Genomic DNA, 7,438 nt, shown 5'->3' with positions numbered 1-7,438 from the left:
CCTTACACATACCCAGTTAAAGTATTGATAAAATGTCTTCATTGTAATATAAAGAAGAAATATTGGAAAGTGATGTGTAGTCAAATATTTTAATATGTTTGGAAATGCTCATTTCTCTCTGTACTAGAAGATCTGTTGAAGTAGTATGCTCCCACTGATGTGTAGAATTATTATGACTATGTCAGCTCTGAACAGGGGCTGCTATGACAACACCAATACCATTATGTATTTTTCTGAATTGGTGGGACATTCTTGGTAAACTTCCAGACAAAACAGAGTACAATCTTCCTCCACTTGATGTGGTGGCTGTGTTTTGGAAAAAATCAATGCATATAATAACTCTGCCAAAATACTTTGCATTTATATGTAAAACACAGCTGGTATCCAGATTCAGAAAATTATAAATAAGATTTTTGCCTACATGGCTGTCCAGCAGGACACTTCAAACTTACTTGGGTACATGGGGACAAGACCTTATTGTGCAGTATTCTCTATAATGTCACAAGGTGTCAAGCATCCTCTTTTTCTGGGTGCCAAAAATTCTGGTACCATCCACCATTATGACGCAGACCAACAGTGCTGCTATATAGTTCAATATGAGGGAACTTTTTTGTTTTTAATTAAATTCTAGAATATGATATGCCTGTTTTATTAGTGATAAAGATGTCATTGTTACTGGAGCCTTCATGGTATTTTGATCCAAACCTTACATGTAAGGAAAATTAAAGCCAGAGGGAGTAATTACACATTTTCAAAATATTAAAACAGAACATTTAGCAAAATAATATCAAAGCACCAACCACATATCTACCAAAATAGCTATTTGGCAGAGTAAGTGAATAATTATAAAGAAACAAACCAGGCAACATAACAGCCCAGCTATAATTTTTGCGTTTCCACCATGTGTTCTGGCACCGTGTACTGGCCCGGTGATAAGCGCAAAGCAGCGCTGGGCTGGACCCGGTCCCAGCTCTGTCATGGATTAGTTATGGTACTTGGATAAGTCACTTACCCCTCTCTGGGTACTTCTCTCATCTATAAAATGGAATAATGCTTACTCCATCTATCTCATTGTTAGGACACAATAGTATCACACGCAAAAACATAACAGTTAGTACTGACAGTCAGGAATGTGTCTTGTTAGGGCTCCATTTAGTATGAGATCTGTTTATCTTTATTGCCATTCTGGTTTGCAATGTATATCACAGGCTTTATATCGTTGAAAGAAAGGAAGAGTTTAGAATGTTTGAACTTATACCACAAAATGATCTACCTACAGGATGGTAAGTAGTTAACTTGAGAAGACTGTATCCATATGCAATATGTTGAGATATGTAAATTTCTTTCAATAGATTCGACATACAATGTTTTTAGCTCATTGGTTTTCAAAGTACAGTTCAGGCATTCCTCTGGGTTCCTGTCATTGGGTCAGGATGTCTGCAAGGTCAAACTTTCTCCTAATAATACTAAGACCTTGTTTATCTTTTTGTTCTCTTTCTCTCTGAGTGTACAGCTGCATTTTCCAGAGGCCGCAGACATTTCCAGACATTGCAGGGGATTGGATAAAGTAGAAGAGAGGATCTAGTGTCTTTTATTAAGCATCATGAGTTGCAAATTTTACACCATGTCACTCTTCTCATTAAATTTGTATGTATATCTCAGCGGTAGAGCATTGGCCTGGCATGTGGAAGTCCCAGGTTTGATTCCCGGCCAGGGGAAGTGCCCATCTGCTTCTCCACTCCTCCCCCTCTCCTTCCTCTCTGTCTCTCTCTTCCCCTCCCACAGCCAAGGCTCCATTGGAGCAAAGTTGGCCCGGGTGCTGAGGATGGCTCTGTGGCTTCTGCCTCAGGCGCTAGAATGGCTCCCCTTACAACAGAAGAACATCCCAGATGGTCAGAGCATTGCCCCCTGGTGGGCATGCCAGGTGGATCCCGGTCGGGCTCATGAGGGAGTCTGCCTCTCTGCCTCCCCACTTCTCAATTCAGAAAAATACAAAAAAGAAAAGAAAAAAAAATTGTATGCATATTCAAAAGATATCTTTAAATTTCTAATACAGTAAACATTAGTAACTACAACCTGCATAAAAGTGTTTTGGAGTCCTTAAACGTTTTTAAGTGGTGCAGGATTCCTGAGACTATCACGTTTGAAAACCACTAATTTAGATTATATTCAAACTCTCTCCTCATGAAAGAACTGGCAGCATTGGTTTTTCCATAAGAGTGTTCATTTTCACTCCTATAGAAAGTTCCAGCATCATAATCCCCATTCTGCATTCTCTTTATGTTCATTGTGAATCATTTTGATGGGTGTTGGAATAGTTGCTCCTTCAAAACGGAAGACCTACAGCAAAAGCAAAAATATTTCAGCCCTTTCATCTGTAAACGCTATCTTCTCAGGTGGCAGTCAGCCTTCCTCTGCTCTATATAATCTGCAGAATGCCCAAACTCGCTTCCTCGCCACCTGCTTGTGATGTAACTCAAACTGTTCATGCTACCACCTTAAAAGTTGCATTGAAGCAATGGATGGATTTGATAATCATTGATTTTTTGGCAGAATAGAAGTCATTTCTAGGGCTGTAGGAATTTCAACAATGGCATTGCTCTGCAGAAGTAATTGACTCTACAGTCATCTTGTATGTAAGTCTCTAACACATTCCTGGCTGCTGCAGGCCAGTACCTTGGCATTTCACTCTGTGACCACACTGCATTGTCTACAAAGTCTATTATGAGATATACAAAGTACCTTATGAATACAAAAATATATGATGAACCAGGTTTCTTTTATTTTCCCTTTTCATTCAAATATTTCTTCTTTTCTTTAAACAATGTTGGTCTGAAAAGTTTGATTGCTTTACTATGTTTTAGTTATGTCTCTAATTGTTATATATTTGGAATAATATTAATATTTATTCACTGCATAGCTGATAATATTCTCTGGAATGGATCTAATCCTACTTTTAAGCCAACAGGATTGTATTGGCCAGATTGTGCAATGGTTATTTCCCTCATTGTTTTGGCATTAATTCATAGGTCCTTGCATCAGGGTTAGAGATCTTGTCAGTCCCCATTTATAAATGATTTATTTATAATAAAAGAATGCAGAGACTCCAGATGGGAGGCGCTACCCAGGTCTCTGTGGACAGGGATCATCTTGGGCCCCCAGTAGAAGGCACTGAAACAGAGAGTAACCAAAAGGTTTCCTATGTCTTGTTTCAGGGAGATCTAGGGCCCTGAAGAGCCCTGATTAAAGCTTTTGAAATTCAGGAGAATCCTGCACATTAAGGCTCCCACTCAAAGAGTCACAGAGAATGTCTCACATTAAAAATCCTGAAAAACCCGGAGGACAGAAACCTGCTTAACTATTTCCAAAATTTCTTTGACTTTATTAACTACAGAAACTTCTAGGAAGGACACATTTGAATAAATCCTAGTACACTTCTATTATGGCAAAACATCATTTGGGAAGTTTGGACTAAGAGAAAATCCACCTCTTAAATAGTTATAGAGCATTACCACATTTGTGATGCCTGCAAGTGTCCACATTCCCTACCTGCTCCACCACTTGTTCCAGGTACCACCAAGCAGGGATTGGTCCTATATCCTTAGCTGAAGACAGAGTGGATTTTCTGACAGGGGCTATGCCATCCACATGGGTATGCCTGGCAAGATTTGTGTCTTTTGTACCTTACTGCAAACGTGTGATTTATTTTGTGGAATACCATGAGAGAACGTGTCCTGCGCTTGATCTTAGCTGAAAGGCTAAGAAGTGATAGAGAACTCATTTGAATTGCAAATCTATCTATTTAATATTAAATGCATAAGGGTAGCCAGTTAGATAATTGGAACTGGTGATACTACTTTTTACCTAAAAGTGTGGCGAGTCAATACAACTTTGAAATGTACTTAAGAGCAAAGAAACTATTTTAGCAAAAAGAAGAGATAATTTAGGATGAAAAGAAAAATGAAAGCATGAGATTCTTTTTAGTTCAATGCACTACTAAAGTTGGCTCCCAATGATAAGATCCTTTATATATATCCTGCAGAGGAGCACTAACCATCAACAAATCATTCTTGAAAAATATCTGGATGTGTAACAATGAATTGTTTTTCTGAGGCAAGGCTGTGTGATGAACTATATCCACCTTGGACACACACAGCCTCTAGGACCCAGGAAAACAAACATTCATCCATTGTTAGTTCTCTCTTCCAAATATCCCACAACCAAAACTGGAAATTAAGGACAATAAATGCCAAGAGAACAGATGTATGAAAATGCTGACTGGATATAAGGAGCTGGTATTACATCTTAAATATCTGTGGGCTGCCAAGTCTTCCCTGGAATACAACAAGTCAAACATGTTAACTGAAGAAATGGTACTCCAAAACCGACTTCAAAAGATAAGCTTAAAAAAAATCTTTTGGAGGCTTTTCTAAGCAAATGGCTCCAGAGCACTAACTTATCCCGAATATATAGTTCTGCTATCTTAGTGATGACCTTTTCCTTGAGAAGACCTGTCAATTATTTGAAGTGGTGAGAGTATAGTTTTGATATAAAACCAACTTCCAATTTCTTCAAAAGTTTGTTATCACTGGGAGAAATTTCTCAGTTTTTAAGGACCCTGGAAGAAAAATTAAAAAAAAAAAAACCACTACCACATCATTATGATAAATTGAAAATTTATCCTTTATTAGGGCAACTAATCCTTTATTAGGGCAAGAATCAAGCAGTTTATAGTTGAGCTTGGTTACTTCTCTTCCTGGATAGGCTCTGTGTACTCAACTGAAAAAATGATTTTTAGCTAACTGAAAAAATAATTAAGAAAAAATAAATCACTTAGCAAATACATAAAAGGTAGTGTGTGTGTGTGTGTGTGTGTGTGTGTGTGTGTATCTCCCCCCAAAAGAAGTGCCTTTATATATTTTCAGGAATTAGGAAAGAAAAAAATAGTTCTAGAAAAAAGAAATGTCAAAATAAGTCTTCAATGAGGGCCTGATAGCAGTGACTGGTTCTGGTAGGGTCCATGCTGGAGTCCTGCCCTTGCTGGTGGTCACTTCCAGGTTGTGGGGATAGTTATCCCTCATCTATCAACCTGTTTCCTCTGAGCCCTAGTGCCTGGCCCCAGTGGCTTCTTAGCTCTCGAGCAGTCCGATCCCCCTGCTCTAGCTCTTCATCACGCAGAATTGCGTAATTGCCAAGAACTTCCTGTAGGGGTGTATTGTTCCATTTACAACACTCTGCAATTTGACCATTAGGAAGCACATGGTTGAGGGTGTTGTTAATCAGGTTATACTTAAGGATCTGGTCATTGGCTGTGCTGGAGCTGAGAGATGGGCTGCATTAGCCTCCGTCAGCTGGGGCTTCAGCCTGTCTGTGATGATGGCATAGCCCTAGCACTTGAAGCAGTGCTTGTCGTTGTTCACCACCTGTGCCAGCGTCAGCAGGCGCAGCACGATGAGCCAATGGATCTAATAGCCTCAGTTGCTCTCTTTGTACAGCTACAGGTTGTTCACTGGATGCAGTTATAGTCCTCCCCATGTTTCTGAATGGTAATGTTGGTGAAGTGAATAAACGTTGTCCAGCTCCCTGGTACTGGGGGTGTATGTGACTGTGCAGAAGCAGCAGAACTAAGCTTACACAGTTAACAGTGCAGCGGGCAGTACTTAGACACCGGGACATACAAGCTCAGGTCAAACTTCCTGCCGTGAATTAGTAAGGGATTGCTGATATAGAGAGAAGGCCTGTAGGCTTTGTTAGAGCAGCGATTTTCAACCACTGTGCTGTAGCACACCCGTGTACCACAAGAAATTTTTTTTTTTTTGGTATTTCTCTGAAGTTGTAAACGCAGAGAGACAGTCAGACAGACTCCAGCATGTGCCTGACCGGGATCCACCCGGCACGCCCACCAGGGGGCGACGCTCTGCCCACCAGGGGGCGATGCTCTGCCCCTCTGGGGCATCGCTATGTCGTGAACAGAGCCACTCTAGCGCCTGGGGCAGAGGTCAAGGAGCCATCCCCAGTGCCCGGGCCATCTTTGCTCCAATGGAGCCTCGGCTGTGGGAGGGGAAGAGAGAGACAGAGAGGAAGGAGAGGGGGAGGGGTGGAGAAGCAGATGGGCGCTTCTCCTGTGTGCCCTGGCCGGGAATCGAACCCGGGACTTCCGCACGCCAGGCCGACGCTCCACCACTGAGCCAACCGGCCAGGGCCTACCACAAGAATTTTTAAAACACATAGTACCTGACTATTTAGTCAGGGCACTGACCTCTTTTCCTTTAGGCTGCCAAATAAAAAAATGACAACAGCCAACACAATAGCTTAGTTTAGTATGAATAAATCAAAATTATACCTATTTTTTTCTTATTGGCAAAAAATATAATATGATTTTTGGTGTGTTTCAGCATCTTACTAATTAGTTTATGCATACTGTGAGATAAAGAAGATCGAAAACCACTGCCTCAGAGGATTGAAACACAGGTGAAGATACTTGCTGTCCCAGACCACTTTTTGATTTGTGACAGCTTGTTGATCAGAAAGGGGCCCTTGTCCTGGGCTTTGGCACACGGTTTCATGATCCTGGTGCTGGAAGGGCTTTTCCTGAACTCCTCCACTAACAGGATGTAGTGTGCGAGCAGCAGGGAGGTGACCGGGACACAGTCCAGGTAGAAGTATTGTCTCATCTTCTTCTGCCAGAGGACGCCCTTCTTTCTCCAGGTCTTTCCTAGGTCATTTAATATTTTTCACCATCAGATCCTTCCAAGTCAGTTCAGAGTGGCCCAGAAAATGGTTGACTATTTATCATCTGAGAGCTGATAGCTTAGACACTGAAGATGTTTCAATGCACAATTTCATTAATCATTGTCACCCCAATCAATTTAATAACATTTTTTTTAAAGAGACTTTTGGGATGGTTTGCATGCTCAACCAGTAATAGTTCCAGTCCCTGTTTTATGTTATTCTCTTTTTTCAAAATTATTTATCAGCACTAACTCCTCAGTATCAGTGACTTATTTCACTTTTCGTGCCACAATCCATAGGTACTTATGGGGCCAATGGGAATGGCTAATTTGTCTTCAGTTTCACTGACTCTTGCCTCGGGTTCTTACCTGAAGTCAGATTGCTTTTCTGTCATTTCCTCCTGGCCATCCTGCCTGACCTGTGTCTCTGTCACTTTTGGGGCCTTGTCTCCCAGAATCTTGCCCATCTACTACCACCCTTCTCCAGGCCCAAGCCTTTCTACTTTTTAAGCCTCTTCCCCCTCACCCCCACTCTCTTTTTCCATTCTTTTCTTTTTTTCCTCATTAATGATAGGTTTTAAGATATTTACTCTCGATTCTAATAACATTAATTTTCAGCACCATATAACCAACTGATTTGCAATAAATAGTTGCAAATGATAACATTTTAAAGTACTTTCCCTAGTGATGGTAGTAGCAAACTACTT

The 7,438-nt window shown here is 40.8% G+C and overlaps 1 pseudogene; it reads right to left on the bottom strand.

The window, feature by feature from the left end:
* Positions 1–5,047: 5,047 nt before the first annotated feature.
* On the bottom strand, positions 5,048–7,198 carry LOC136335686 (polyglutamylase complex subunit TTLL1-like; annotated as a pseudogene).
* Positions 7,199–7,438: the final 240 nt, after the last annotated feature.

This window comes from Saccopteryx bilineata, chromosome 4 (assembly GCF_036850765.1).
Source record: "Saccopteryx bilineata isolate mSacBil1 chromosome 4, mSacBil1_pri_phased_curated, whole genome shotgun sequence".
Classification (NCBI taxonomy): Eukaryota; Metazoa; Chordata; class Mammalia; order Chiroptera; family Emballonuridae; genus Saccopteryx; species Saccopteryx bilineata.
The sequence above is the reverse complement of the archived record's forward strand: the minus strand, read 5'-3'. Positions and strand labels throughout refer to the sequence as shown.